Below are 16,970 nucleotides of genomic sequence, written 5' to 3'. Positions count from 1 at the left end.
ATATGGCTCAGTGATTAATGGTGGAGTTTCATTTTTTATTCTTTAGTTACCCCTCCTGCTGTGATGCGAATGGAACTTCCTGACAGCTTAAGAGGCAGAGAGTGGAAATGTGTAGAAATTGATAATTATTAGATTGACGTTCCTTCCTAAATCTGCAACCACTTTGAAATACTGTATCTACACCACTGGGGTTTGGCATAGGAGCTTTCACTTCGTGTGTGTGTGTGTGTGTGTGTGTGTGTGTGTGTGTGTGTGTGTGTGTAACTTAGAATGTACATCTGCTCTTAGATTACACATATTGTTTTCAAAATTATGTTAAGGAAGTGTGGGAATGTTAAGGGAAACTGAACATTTTCCTTCCATATCTTGTTTTCCCTCTTGGTGTGATGCAATGAGTGATTATTCAGTCCTGTTCTAGAAAACTATGTGTGATAGGACAAGACCAAATTGAGACAAAATTGGGGTTTGGGCACCAATTTATCCATCAGGTGTTCACCATTCAGAAACCGTTTAAATGTCGTTTAAAAGCAGCAGTGTTGTGGGCTTGAACAGGGGCTGCAGCTCATGTTTGTGGCAGACGTCTGGCCGTCTTTTGGGGAAGTTCGTCAAGAACCCCCAATAATGGGAACTCGGCTGGGTGATTTGTTTCACCCTCCCGTGGTAAAGGGTGTCCCGTTGGAGGATCATAGCACTTCCGGGTTGTGGGCTCAAAACGCATCGGCACAGGAAGTTGGTCAGCTGCTGCTTTGCTGCTCTGCTGCTCTGCCGCTTTGCTGCCTTTACTTCGCTGCTCTGCTTAGTGCCGGTACTAGCCATCGATTGAGAATGAAGGGGATTTGAGGACAGCTGTTTTCTCATCTGGTTGGATAATACAGAAACAGAGAGACATCACAACTGCATGTTGTCCTCACTGTCATAGGCATATTGCTGGTAGCGCCTCACAGCCGAGATGGAGCACATTATACAACATATACAGACATTTACTGTACCTATAGACCCTTTCAACCTGCCCCTCGAGGGTTTCCGATTAAAACACTAAACACCAATGCACCACGATACTTTGAAATGAAAATGAATCGTAATGCTCTACAAAAATGTTGACTTTAAAACTTGTCTTTAATTGTTTTGTTTGTCTCCAAGTTACCATCAGCTCATTGTTGTTTTCTGTGCCACTATGCACTACACGCATGGTTGTTAATGCAGTTGAAAGGGTCTATACAGATTGGGAGTGACAGAACTTTAGATCTTGACGGTTACATTATAGCGCTTTTCCTTTCCTGAAAGTATTGCTGTGCTAACAGCATGCTGTGCAGTACAGATATAGGGGTGCTAGAGGGATGGGCACTTGCTAATCATGTGGGAGGAGATACTCATGGCTCCCGTGCGTAATGGGTGCTGTGTCTGACTCTGCCCCTCTCTGGGCTGGGGTGCTGAGGCATTGGGGCAGCTCTCTCCCTCCTGCTAAGCGTCTGACCCATGCCATCTCTTTGTCATGTAAAAATGTTAAAATGGTTGGCCAATCAAAGACCCAGGCCAGCCCCGCCCCACCCGCGGGCCCCATGGTTACAGGATGCCATGCCATGAAGGACCTACAACGTTAATGACAGCACTTAAATTAAACATTTCATTTTACCTATGATTCTGAAATAGCATTCTTCTCTCGTAGTTGTCTCGTACTCATTCAAAATAACTTATACTACCGTTCAAAAGTTTGGGGCCACTTAGAAATGTCCTTGTTTCCATCATTAATGTTGTAAATGACTGTTGTAGAAAAACAAAATCTTTAAAGGAGAATTCCGGTGTGATATTGACCTAAAGTGTGTTGAAACATGATACCGAGTGTGAACGTATGTCTCATAGCCCATCTCGGCTTGTCCCCTGCACTCCAAAATCTGGCGCTAGTTAGCCGATGCTACCAACAGCTTTTTCAATGGTGGTGCTTCGGCATCGGGCTAGCCATGCAAATAAATCACTGTTTTACACCATTTACGAGGCTCAATGTATCTCCACACTTCATTGGTAGACTTCCGAGGGCCCTGACATTTAAAACGAGACATTGAGAACTTTGAAAAAGCACTGGTAGTTTACTTACAAGACGATTTATACAGACAGTATCTTCACGAAGTTTAGCGTTTGCAGCCATCTTGAATTTAGTCACGATAAGTCGAGCGACGAGTAAGAATGAACAGGTATGAGATCAGATTCCAAAAATAATTCAGTGGAAATGCATGGACTGGAATCCTCCTTTAATGCAATATCTGCATTCTAAGGCACATTCTAAAGGCACATTCTGTTTATTAATCTGATATCATTTTAAAAGGCTAACTGAGAAAACATTGGAGAACACTTTTGCAATGATGTAATCTGAAAACTGCTGCCCTGATTAAAAAAACAATGATTTCAGCTGGTATAATGGAGTGGAATAGATATTTCTAAGTGACCCCAAACTTTTGAATGGCAGTGTAAGTGTGCAAAAATAAGTTCACATCTATTAATGATGGTGTCTTAGCAGGGAAAACACGTTCTGCACACATGCATTACAAAAAGCACTGATTAACCGATATGGATCACTAATGGAACACTGAAAATGTTAATTGCCATTACATTATTTACCCATATTCATGCAATCATATTCATTACATTATTTACCCATATTCATGCAATCAAAACATGCTGCTCCCAGCTAATCACCTTGCATACTTCAATGACATTTTTTTTATTGGGTACTACTCTCATGAAGTTTTTTTTATTTATGGGGTTATGGTGGGCATTGTTTAATCACCTGAGTGCTACATTTCGCTCATATATGTAAATGTTGGAATGACAATAAGGATCCTTGAATCCTTGAAATGTAGGGAAAAGTTTAAGCTATTAGACCACCAGACTAGCTTTAAACATTTCCTATTATATCATTATTATATTATATTATATTATATTATATTACCGTATATTATATTATTATAGTATTATTTCCTATTATGCAGTACAATACACCAGATATAGCGTCTACCTGACTACAGGCAGATGACAAAGGCATTTAAGTATAGAAGGCATATATTAATGTGCACAACCAAGCTCTTCAAAAACTGTACACAACCAACACATCCCTACTCTCACACACATACACAAACATGGACAGTCACACACTCACACACTCCAGATCCATTTTAGCCTGAGTGTGGAGGAGAGACTGGGGCTTTAAGTGGTCATTGAAATGATCTGTAGCTTTCTGCTCTCAAAAGACCAGACTGTGGACACCATGCAAGCTTGTGCCTTCTTCCTGTTTACGCTCCCTCCGCTCCCTACCTCCATTTTTTTTTTTTTTAAACAAGGACACAGTTTACGTTGTTGCAGATGGAAAATTATTTAAAAGAGCTGAATGAGGTTGTGGATGTTTGGGATTTGGAAGTGTTAAACAACTGAACTTAGTAGGTTGCTAGGCAGATTTTGGAATGATTACTCCTTTGTCCTTACATTAATTTGATTGGCACATTAATATACCTAGTAATTCCATTCCATGGTATTTATAATCGTTGTATTTTTGTATTATTTTGTACTGGTACTTGTTTGATGCTTAGGGAAGACTGTGCACATGTATAAAATATATACATTTAAAGTATGATGTAGCTTAAGAATATCTTTAAAGCTTCACCCATAGCAGCTACCTGAGATATGAGAAATGCTCCAGGGAGGTAACAGAGAGTTGTTACAATAAACACACAGGAACGTTACCCACACAAACAGCACCATTTGTCTTGAGTAACTGCATTACAACCCGTTAGCTGACCTTGCAACGGAATCTTGAATGGAAGTGCACAAGACGAGAGCCACACATTCGCCGACGCCTTCCTTCACCACTGTAATGCTGGAGCTGGGAGCACAACACACTCCACATCAGGAACAAAGCAGGAGCACCTGCTTCCTTGTGGTCTCATTACCACAACATATGCTTTCAGATGCACTGCCACAGCAAACAACAGGGCCTGGGAGAGAGGAGGAGAGGGAAAGACATTGCGGAGAGAGCATCCATCTCCAGACAGTGGCACCGCGCTCTTTAAGACAGGCACCAATGAATTTATGGGTGGGGGCCAATAGGAAGCACCCCTCTAATGTGTGCTAAATGGCAATCCCTGGAGCTGGTGGCACAAAGAGGGTTTTTTTTTTTTCTCCAGGCATCTTTGTGCTTTTGTTTGGGCTCTGTTTGCACAGCCTGGTGGCCCGAGTGCGTTGGTGGTCCGTCCTGCAACTGCCCAACCTCCCCCAGGGACCGCTTGTTCATCACATGCGGCTAAGCCGCTCAAAGACACGCATTGTAACAAATGTGAGAGGGCACACACAGAGCACAGACACTACACATCGCACCTCACCGGCCAACACTCTGATCTACACACAGGGAAGGGAGAAAAAAAAAACACTTTATTTTTATTAGAAGCATCAAGAACAACAGACACAGGTAATTACACAATCTCAGAGTGAGAGAGTAAAGAAGAGAGATAGAGGGCAGGATGAGGAAAAGGAGAAGAAAGGAAAAAGGAAAGGAAAAAAGAAAGGGGCACATCTGAAAATACACACACACACACACACACACACACACAAAATCGGGTAACAGAAAGGGGGCTATTCAGGTAGTTTTGTATCAAGCTGTACCTTCCTCTCTACATATCTTCATGTGGTATTTAAACTCCATTAGTGCAGATATGCAGCCAGTCAGTGTGGCATTTTTGAGGTCACCTCTGTGACAGCTCTTGCTTCTGCATTTCTCTTTCCCTCCCCTCTCCCTCTCTCTCCATCTCTCTCTCTCGCTTTCTCTCTCTCTCTGCCCCCCAAGATTCTTCTGCTCTTTAACAGTGGATAGCTCCACAAATGAGCCCCGACTGCCTGTTCCGACACTGATAGGTGAACATAATCATATCCGCGCTCGACTAATCTTCCTACTCTAGGCTGCAGATTTGAGGCCACTGAATGACCTGTCAAAACGTGTGGCGACGTGGCAAATTAAATCTGTCTCTATGGTTGACAACAATGGGCAAATTTAATAGGAAAAAGTGATGCCTGCGGAAAGGGGACAGCACTGACAAATTCTTTTGAATGCAAAAAGCCCTGTCTGCTGAGACAAATCATTTAGTGCCAAGATAATATGTCATCTTTCTTGTTTTATCTACTTTCAAGCAGGTATACCAACCTCCATAGGATGGGCTATAGATTTGCAAGAGAAAATGCCGCGTCATCATTTGCCCAATGAATATGGGGGCCAAATATACACAGGGCCATTTTGACAGAGTTTAGATTCTTTGCTTTGCTCTGAAACTACAAAACAAGACACGTTTATGAGAGAGCTGTTTATATTCACTCAGCAACCAGTTCAAGGTCTGGCTTGGATGTCTCTCGCTCTCGCTCTCACATGTCCTTTCACACATACAATGCCTACATACACAGCCACATACGCACTTTCACACAAACACACACACACATATGTACGCACTTTCGTTCACACCTTCACACACACACACACACACACATATATGTACACACTTTCACATGCACACACACACACACATATGTATGCACTTTCGTTCACACCTTCACACACACACACACACACACACACACATATATGTACACACTTTCACACACACACACACACACACACATATATGTACACACTTTCACACACACACACACACACATTCCTTGCATATGTTGATGCATCAGTGGCAAAGCTATTGTCCACCGGTACAGTGTTGTGAGCATGAAGCAGATAGAACTTGACCTGCACGGCCTGGAGCGCGGCAGCCGGAGCACTAAACTAAATGCTTTGGAGAGTGTTTTGAGGAGAGGAATCTCTCCATTACTCGCCAGCTCCTGCCACCCCACACCCCCCACCCCATCCCTAGCCACAGCCACCGCATCCATCAGCCATTAATGAGCTCAATTCAGGACCATTGTATCTGTTAAATATGTCATTTAGGGAATAAATTGGGAGTTCATAAAGGCTTCTGCTGTGGTCACAATAAAAGAAGGCGGAGAGGGAGAAAAATACAAGTAGTCAGTCCATTATATGATGATCCCCCTCAATATAATTGTGTTGTAGCCTACTTGTTACCTTTTAAACATAAGGGAATTGAATTAAGTGATGATGCATATGTAGAATTTGTACAGAGCATTATCATTTTAAATCGCCTTTATGAATTTCCTTTTCCAAAAGTAATAGAATGTATGCCTTTAAATTTCAGCTATTCTTCCATACATTCAGTTATACAAAAGGCCAATGTAGCTGTTACAATACAAGCTACATATTTGATTTTGTGCGCTTAATCTTAAATACAAATAGAGTAACACCTCTAACAGTGCTGGAGAACACTTTATAATAGGCCAGGACCGTATGATTTGGTTATTCTTTGTCTAGGGTCATAATAACAGCAGCAGAGCAGCCACCCACTAGTATGCAGGAGGAGTGTTGGTTTAAGCAGTGGTGTGTAATGTGACTGCACAACTAAAGTTGAAGCCTTTCAGATATATAGTCATTGTCTACAAATTTTTGTTGCCAAATTAAAGTTTCTGGGAGCACGTGACAGGGTGCAGATCCTTCTTTTAATTTTTATCTTCAGTTAAGTTTTGATCAAGCACCTGTAAAAATAGTTGAGCGTGTTTGTGTACCCTTCACTCTGCTTTTTTTCTACAAATGCTGCTGCCTTGTTTTGTTTGTTTGGTCAGGTTCATATTTGTTTCTTTACATTCCCATTGCTCAATTGATGCCATGTCATTTGTGCCCAAGTCCCAATACAGCACAGACACAAGTGTGAATTATTAATTCAGAATAAGCCAATACATTTGTCAAGACTACTTTTTACATTGATATTGGTTGTTTCTGCATGCAGAAAATACTAATGTGCAATACCAGTGTAATAATTATCATCAGTGCTACACTGACATGAAAACAAAATAACTTTACTAGACAAAGGAATATATGCATTAGCCTATCATCGTGAGAACCTCCTATGGTGCTGAAACTGAAACAGGCACAATCAAATTGGCTTTGACAAGCCTTACAGGAATCCATATGCTCACTGTGTCCACTGAATTATTGCACAGACTAATTGCCACTAGCCATGGCTTTAAGTCACACCATTTACACTGCGCTGTACTGTTGATGTAGTTTTCTCACTCTGTCCACTTGCATTGCCTGCTCTCTCCATGTACAGACCTGAAAGGCTATTTTCATCATTAATCGGTCCATTTCCCTTCGTTTCTGACAACTTGGCTAAAGAGATCAATCACTCTACATCTATGACAGATAAAAACCCATGCAGACATAATGCAGGACCTCATGTAGGGTAAAGCTCCAGCTTGGATGCAGAAAGAAAGGGGGAGGTGAGTGAGAGAAAGAGAGAAAGAGAGAGTGAGAGAGAGAGAAAGAGAGAGAGAGAGAGTGTGTGGGTGAGATGAGATGAGAAAACCCCTGCTGATCGGACATTCTCTCATTAGCCAGGCCTGCCACTAATCAGCCTCCGATTCGGCCGCTGCGGCCAAACACACTTCCTCACAGCGGGGAGCCGGGACTCCTGGGAGCTGGAGTTCTGAACGGGCAGAGGCCCAAAAGAGCGGACGCCACAGCTTTCATGTTACAGCCGGAGCATGCAAACTCCCCCCGCTGTTTAAGGTAGCCCGTCTAATTGCTGCTCTCTGTGTGTCGAAAACCTCTGAACCCGCAACATGGAACCCTTTAACCGATTCCATCAAAAATTGGTGATTAAGAGGGATTGCAGACGATTTGAACTCACCCGGGGACAGAATCCCCTCGCTGTTATGCATCCTGCATGTCCACATGTCCATGAAAAAAAAGACCATCAACAGTTCCAACTGCAAGTTTTTTCAGTCTTTCCATGCTGTAACTTCTTCCTGGACTTGAACTGGCCTCAAATTCTGTCGAGATATATAGTATTGATATAAAAGAGAAGGCACATTCTGGCAAGTGCATAAAGCACTGCTCCTGTATCAAAAAGGGCTGCCATTCAAGGCTATTCCTGCAATGAGGGAACAGTGGATACGTGTGCTTTGAAAGGAGGCTAAGGCTAGAAAAGAAGCATCACTAAAATGGGGCATTGTTAACAAAATGCATGACCTCGAGGGAGCATGGATGGCGGAGCCATGATAACAGATATTGTATGTGTGTCTTCATAACACAATGCAGGTCCATGCAGACCATCAACAACAAGAAGAGAGAGGAAAACAATGTTGATGATGTGTCCAACGGTGATTTCTGATGCCAAGGATGTCAGACATTCCAAAAACAATGTGACGGGCATATAATCATATTCTAACAAACTGGCTTAGAATGTCCAAGCCCAAATCCTAAAGCTGATACACATGAGACATGAGCTAATAGACACTAACCAGGCTCTATCCACTTACAAATGTGTACTCAACTTGAGAGTGTGTAATGTAATCCCCCTTGCATGTGGTTTCATAGTTTGGCCTGGACTTTAAGCTCCTCCACAAACATCATCAGAGGCTTGAGGACAGCTGGTGAACCCGGTCACTTATTGACTTACAGCTGTCCATTAACTGGCTCAGTCTGCTGCTGCGTACTGATGGCTTTGAGAAAACAAAACTGTGATTTACCTCAAGTCATGGGAGAGTCACAGAATAAATGTAACATTTAGTGATACATATATGCATTTTCAATGACTTTAAAATGTGATGAGATTGAGAAATGAGATTTAAATATTGCTCTCTATTCCCTGAATGGACAAGGCATGTTCTTCTTTCAACCAGTAGGGGTCAGTCTTGATCAAGATTAACAATATCTACTGATATCATGACTGTGTGTTTATTTAAGAATCTCAAGAGAAAGCTCATTAGTTCCATTCAAAATCTTTTGAACTCTTTTAAAAACATTTTAAACCTTTTGCGCCACCTATTCTAGTTCTTCAGTGGTGTTAGTCACCCACCATTATCCTTTAATGTCAGATAAAACAAATGGAACTCTGCACCTGGTCATAATATATTGTATGAATATATTGTATGATTGAAATGAGTTTATGTGTCAAATTAGATGAGGGCATCCCTCTGCATAAAGAGCTTAATGGATTGTGGAACTGCTTGTGGCTGTAAGAGTGAATAATGCTAACTAAATCAACAACTCACCAATTACTGACAGAAATGACACAATCGTATCAGACACATCACAAGCATCTCAGAACAAGGAGCACAGGTTACCTTTTCACAAGATGGAAACCTAATTTTACATACTTTTTGACTATTTTTGTCTTTGTTTTTGTCTTTACTTGACGAAGTGGTTAATAACACCCTTTTCGGTGGTGAGGCAAACTCATACAGTACTTCGGCTGGATCTTTCATTTCACATGCTCTCACTGAAATCAGAGAGGATGATCAAGAGTCTTTTTTTCATTGTTGTGCGTGTTAGAGCCAAGGTTAACACATTTTAGCCGGCTGAATGGATCTCCGTTCAGAGGGACTACATCTATAGCACAGGAGTAAATAGAACTGAAGGCCATTCATATTTTTTAGCATATTTTGTCCCCTTTTCATACTACGCATAAATGTTATCAAATACACAACAAAAGGCTAAGAGCTAACCAACACTGATGTGACATAACACTTGAACTAGACTACAGTACTGTGACACTGGTCATTTAATTAGATGACAGAATATTTATTTAGATCATGTTTTTCTCTGAGGCAGTGTCAAGATGAATATGCCCAATGCAAAAAATAACAACATTCCACAATGGGTATACTTCCATTTCAAACCATAGCCAAGTTACATTGAGAGCTACGAAGAAGTGGCAAGGAGTACGTCTGAGAATTAAACTGCAGGACAGTACGCCGGAGGCCTTACAGTGATACTTTGAGTTATGACATGTGTAGGAGAAACAGTCCCCTACATTCAGACTGTAACCCAGACATGAATCTCACAGTGCGTCACAGACAACAATAACCTTGCTGTTTGACAGATGAACGTGCTCTATGTCTTACTGCCTGTCTGATGCAACAGACCACGGGCACGCCACCACAACCTCAATTTTGTTTTCATTTTTTTTTTTGGGGTCCTCCCAATTTTACCCAATGGAATTCTATGTGGCGAGTTAATTTTAGCCAGACCCATAAGAGCTCCCCAAAAAGCCCAAATCATGCCCTCTTGAGGGGCACGTAATAGAGCTCTGTGCAGCTCTCACATCCATTGCCCAGAGACTGGGAGGCTTGGAGGCTGCCGGCGATGCCATGACAGAACTTGCGATGCTCTGAGGTTATGTACACGGTCTACGTCTAGCGCACAAATACCATGGCGAGCCAACAGGGGGTGGGGTGGGCGGGAGGGATAATTGAATCCCACTCCAGTGGGAGGCTAACAGGGGGAAATGTGTTTGTTATTAAAATCCTTTATCTCTGACGCTCATCTTCAGTATTTCCATACTAATGGGCAGGTGAGGACTCTCACGCCGACGAGTTACCGGGCCACGGCAAGGCCGGCTGCCAGTCAGGTTTCTTGCTTTTAACTGAGTGCTTTCAATTCACACCAATTTAGCCCAATTAAACTGCTTTGCATCTGCAGAGAGTGTTCCAGCGCTGCTTTACAGACCACCCTTTTCAATTAGGCTGCGGGAAGAGATCAGTGACGGATCTCATTGTTCGATTTTGCAAACTGGAAGTGATGCTACATAGTGTTTTAGACAAAATGTCCCATCTCCCAGTACCTGATATGAGGGTAGGGGACACAAAGATTTCCATTTCTTTGCACAACAGAGGACCTTCATGGCTTACATGACATAAATAGCTTATGCAGTACGCACTCATCATCACTCTGTTGAAATCACCACTAAAATGTATTTCCAAATTTCTATTGAATTATAAACCATTATTGGGATGTTTTTGTTTCAAGGTTAAAGTAAGGTCCTCTGTAGTTCTAAAATAAATCAGGTATTTTTTTAATCAGTTTTCCTGATGCTTCTCCACAGAATGATTGTGAATGTATAAAGCTAGGCTAAGGACACGGCATTGCAAACATTTCCTTGACGAAGGCTACAATTCCCTAGACACACACTGGTGTCTTTTGGATTTGGCCAGAACACAGAGAGCCTTCTAGGCGGCAGCTGCAAGCTGACTGTTTGCAGGGCTTGTGCTCAGGAGCAGGATGTGAACAGAGTGGGTGGAACACTACTTCATCAGCTGGGTTAAGGGTTTGCTGGGTTACTAGCCAAATACTGTATATGGGCCTACGACTTCATCCCCACTGAAGATGCTGACCTCGTTTAGTTATTTTTTTTTGATACTGTGCTTTGGCACCTTATGCTGGTTGCATGCACATTAATGCTGAAAGGGTTGTACAGAGCTTTTCCCAGTTCATGTTATTGATTTTCTAGAAACTTCTGTTAAAGTCAGAGGACCTTTTAGTTATGTGTTCAAGGTTCGTATGTTGCTCAAGGTTTTTGATCTATGTGTGATACACTGCCTGTTTTCCTTGAGTTCTGGAAACAGCTTGGCTTGATGCATGACTTTATGCTTATGTCCTAAACCATGTGTCTGGATAACACATTTTGAGTTCCTATTATTAAGCAATTTCAACCTTTTCTGAACTATTTTTTCAACAAAACAATTTAATTAAATCTACTCCCACATGAATCAGGTTTGAACATATTATTGTCAAATGGATTGTAACACCCAGAAGTCTAAGAAACACTGTTATGCTATTTTGTCATCATTTATTTCATCATTAGGCATTTTGATGTGATAGTGAGATCACTGAGCCCTGTTTTTGCATTGAGATACCTGAGATTTCAGGTGGTCATTGTGCTGAAGCGTATCCTCACTTGAAATAAAGAAAAACTTCATTTGGTTCATTTTGTATGTTGCCACATTCCTAATCATACAGTGTATTGGAGTATGTATGGGTATGCTAGTAATACTAAATAGAAACAACATTTGAAAATCCAGTGAAAATATTTGAGAGAGAAACTCAAGTATGTGAGCGGACACACCAACTGGCGCGATTACATATGAGGGTGCATTTCTTTTATTATTAGAGCATACAATTTTGCAAGGTCTCATACCTTTTTGCATTATTTTCCCCCAAGAAAACCCATGACATGATCTGGAAGGTCCTTGGTTAGTTGCCATCAATGACTCAATAGCAAACATGTTGCAAAAGCTTCTTGCACTGTCTGCCTTTGAAATGAATTCCATAAAAACTCAAGGTATTCCTTTCAATGGAACAGAGTTAGTCTACATGAAAACATTTAACCATCCTCTATAAAATCCAACTATTTTTCACAATTCAACATTGCAGGAGGCTAAACATTGAAGTTGGGGGGAAAACATGGGATATCTCTAAAGAATACCACCATCTATTCAAAGGCAAGGAACTATGTTTTAAGTCCTCAGAAGTATTTTTCACCAAAGTTAGATTTGACTAATGACAACCTCTACTCATCTCTGAACGATGACATCGACTCTCCTCTGGTGTATTTATCAAATTCAATTCAATACACATTATATTCAATACACTTATGCCAACCCATCAATGCAAAGAGAGAGAAGTGCTTGACACCATGTCTTATTCTCTACACCTGACTATCATATGCATTTGTCATGTATACAGACCTACTGCCATGTACTGACCCTAGGCAGATGGGTCAGGCCCTTGAGTCGTGGATCTGCTCGAGGTTTTTTCCTATATATATCTCCAATTCTAGGGAGTTTTTCCTCGCCCCTGTTACCCATGGGCCTCTCTCTTGCTTTTCTTTTCTTCCTTTCTTCCTTCTTTCTCTGATTGCCTACATTCTGTAAAGCGCCATGATACATGCGTTATGTTTTGGCGCTCTATAAGCACAATAAATTAAAATTAAATTAAATTAAATTAAAGTGAGAATTATAACCTAATGTTACTTGGCATGGGTATCATGCCATCCCCAGAGGGCCTCATGTCATAGTACATAGTTTATAATATCTACAGAAAAGACAACGTCAGGGTATCTGTCCCAGTACAAATTATACTGGGAGTCTCCTGAGAGATGCTGACAATATGTGAATTCATTGGTTCTCTAGAAGTAAAGCTATTGGAATATGTAAATCATTAGCACATATTATTACAAGATTTAGCCTGATTACGCTGGATTGAAAAACATTCTACTGGACAAGGTACATTTTTTTAGTGTTGGCCTCATCCACTGGCTGTTATTTTTGTGATAGCTATAATCTGGCAAATCAGCCATGTACCCCCCCAAGAGACCTTTTGCTCAGCACAAACGAAACCTTTAACTCAGTGTTTACACTATCAGTGTCAGCGACGGCCTCGTAATGTAGATTTTGGTGCACTCACTCTTTACGGGAGAAGTGGATACCGAGTGCCATTTCATGTAACTTCCTGCCGAATAAACCAATGCATTTTAATCAGATGATAATGACAGGGTGTGCTGTCTGACTACATTGCCCATCTGGCCCTTCTGATGTGAAGTGTTCTGTTCATTTCTCCATTAATGTCTGCATGAGGATGAGCATGGGCATGGAAGTCCTGGGAACGGGAGATGGAATTCAAACAGACAGCATTTTAAGAAGGAAATCAGAGTGGTTAGTAAAAAAAAACACATGGTCCATAACCCACTCCTGCTGTCGTTTTTCTTTCACAAATTCTGATGTTCTGATTTATCTTCACATCACTGAGGGCGTTTTCCCTTTTGGCATGTTTAGTGTTGCAATTCATACGCCAACGTTTACGGTTGGAGCTGTTGAAAACCAACGCAGACACTTTGAAATAAATATGAATTGGACTTTAGCGTAATGCTCAACTTGTTTTGGCCCTAAATTACCATTGGCTCAATGATGTTTTCTGTGCCACCAGAAATACCTCAGGAGTGCACATTTGTTTATGCAGTTGAAAGGGTCTATAACTTCAAAAAAGACACATTAGAAGTTGAATGGTTACAAGGCTATGATTTTCAAAAGCATTCAGTACAAGTGTGCTTAATAAAATATAATTATTATGATTTTTCAGTTCCCACATGGAGCAGATGCATATCTACAGTATGTTGACCAAGTAACATGTATGCTATTAGCACTCCCTTACTGTGCCATCGCTGACACCTACATGTCTACATCATTTGGCTTTTCTTTACATTCTGTCTTTGTTCCTACACCATCAAAGCCAGCCAGTTTAATTTGTTTTGAAAAGATCACAGGCAGTTGTGAATGTTATCTGTTATTTTCTGGACAGAGACATAACAAAGCTAATTATAAAGAAATACAAACGTGTCATGAGGTGTGAAATGGCAACTGGTTCTCATTATCCTGCCAGAATAAGTAGTGAGAGCTGATTTGAAGAGGTGCAGTGCTGAGCACACGCTCAAAGAGAACTGTTGCACAATGCCTGAGGCCTTGGAAATTCACATTTATATTTCATATGGGAATTTACCCTGAGCTTTTCATGTAGAGGCATCTTAACTGATGGTGTGAGAGAGAGAGAGAGAGAGGGAGAGAAAGAGAGACTTGTTAATCAAAGGGACAGAAAGAGGAGTCTTTTAAAATGACTTCTTACACCCTTTTTGAAGACAAATATGGGTAAGCTGAAAGCAATAGCAATTTTCCTTAAAGAAGAAGGTCAGAGCAGTGAAATTATCATGCCAGTAACATTTCTTTGAAGCTGTTGTATTTGCCAGGCAGCTTAATAAGCTTCAAATATTGGGTAAGGGTATTAATTATGAGGTGTATTACAAATGAACATAATCTTATTAACAAACAAAGACACTTTAATGTAGTAGAGCACCAGACAGCAAAGATGTGTTAGCAGATGACAAGTCATCTATGTTGTTTTGCATCTATAGCGTCTGCCAAATACCCATCATTTTACACATTTTCTAAACTATAAGTGAGCATCACTCCCACCTCTCTCACAAGCAGTTCAAGGAGAATCAGTGTGCCTCTAAGATGGAACTAAAATCAGATGATCGTTGGGAAAACTCTTCAAATGTATACCAGTATACAAAGTCCCTTTGCCGGTCTATGAAATTTAGCTATGACACTTACAGCCCCTTCAAAAAATTTCTGCATCTGTCTGGTTGTGGTTCAGCAGCACAGGATGTAGTGCCAACAGAATGCATTTAAAGTCCTTTGTGAGGCACCTCATTACGTGTGAGGCCAATTCATTAAGTAATTGGTCTCCAGTTGTTTACATGAGTATTAAGGCGTTCCATTCAGGGGGCCTTTGAGAGAGGCATTGTCTGAATGTTTCATGTTATGAATACAGAATGAGGTTGGAGCGGGTGAATCCTTATTGGTCTGCCACTGCACTCCACTGAATGGCCGGGGGCAAGGCATTGGGTGCCACACTGCATAGCAATGACTCCAGTGTTAAATAGGCTATGCAGATTAAATGCACGCTTTTGATACTAAAGAGGCACTCTCTGCACATTTTTTGTGTATGCTTATTTCAATTCTATGGCTACGGATATAAGGACTGAATTAAAGGATCTCTAAATATGATCTATATGCATACAGTGTTTTAATAATAGAATGTCTACTTCATTATATTGCGTAGTTGTCGTTAAGACAAAATATGGTTTAGGTCAGGACAAAAATACATTTAAGCTTACATATTTATAACTGGAAAAAAACCAATCAATTAACATATATTTTAATGTGTCTCAATAATGTCCATTTGCCTTTTGATGGAGAGATTTATCAATTTTAGGACGTGATTGTGGCTCCCTCACACATATTTTGTTGACATATTTGAGCATTCTTCAAATACATTTATACAACCAGTTTGCACAAGAAATTGTGCAATGATAAACAAAGATGCCCTTCTAATGTAAATAACATGGGATGAAGATTCGGTGATTGGTGAATTCCACCAGATGGACAGAATGTGACAGAAAGACCAGTAGAGGGCCCTCTACAATCTGCATTCTCTAAGCCTGGGTCAATAATTATCCTTAAAAATGGGCAACACAAGCTAAGCATGTCACCCTCATTTGCTACAAAAATATTTGAATGAACAAGATCACAGATCTTATCAAATCTGGAAAACTTATTTTCTAATTATTACTTTATTTTGATATACACAAGGTTCTACGTAATTTGTAAACACAGAATTACCATCAAAAATAGGAAATTTGTTGAGGAACTGGACAGGAAATTTGTACAGTTTTGTAATTACTTCTGTCTCGTGTCCAGATCACATCTGGTATGGTGCAAAAAGCCAAACAGATGACCAGTCCTGAATAACACTGGCTAGATATTAGAAAAAGCCGCTGCATAGTACCACTAGGGGCCAGTCAAAGTTTGAGGAACAAACTTGTTGAGCATGACTGCTCACAGACAGCAGTGAAGTGCTTCAGAGAAGGGACGGAGGTCAGGGCCTATCAACAATTTCAGTCAGAAGAACCAATGAATCTGATTCCACTCACACCGCCAAAAACCTAAGCTATGACATGGTTATGCCTGATACAGAGATCAATGTTGCACTAAGCCTAATATTACATTCCTATGCTGTTTTTTTGCCCCGAGTAGTCGGCTAAGTGAAAACAACCCTCATGATTTCCATTGCTTAATAATCATTGTTCATCACAAGGCCTTTTTTCAGTAAAATATTTTTTTTTTCTCTCACAGCATGCAATTAACTTTTTATGCAAACAGCGGCATGCCACTTGGTCTACTGCTTATACAAATTGTCAAGTGACATTTCTTTTCTTCTCTTGTTATATGTTTCTCTCACAATGCTTTTGTGATAATTCTGATTGATTTTAACCATAAATGTTTCAAAGACTGATTGAACAATCAACATGCAAGCAGGGATGAGACACATCAGGCTACAGACACAGAGCAAGTTTCCTCCTATTAGCAATTCTCTGGTTTCCTTCTAGCAAAGACTACCCAGAGAGGATGAGGAATTTTATGGACACAGCTAGACCTACCAGTTATTTTTCACTTTCAACCTCATTTTCTTACTGTGCAAG

Source organism: Alosa pseudoharengus, unplaced genomic scaffold, assembly GCF_046254945.1.
Source record: "Alosa pseudoharengus isolate Yale_2024_CS ecotype anadromous, Long Island Sound unplaced genomic scaffold, YU_APseudo_1.1 YU_APseudo_1.1_scf_7, whole genome shotgun sequence".
NCBI classification, from domain to species: domain Eukaryota; kingdom Metazoa; phylum Chordata; class Actinopteri; order Clupeiformes; family Clupeidae; genus Alosa; species Alosa pseudoharengus.
This window is presented reverse-complemented; position numbering follows the sequence as displayed.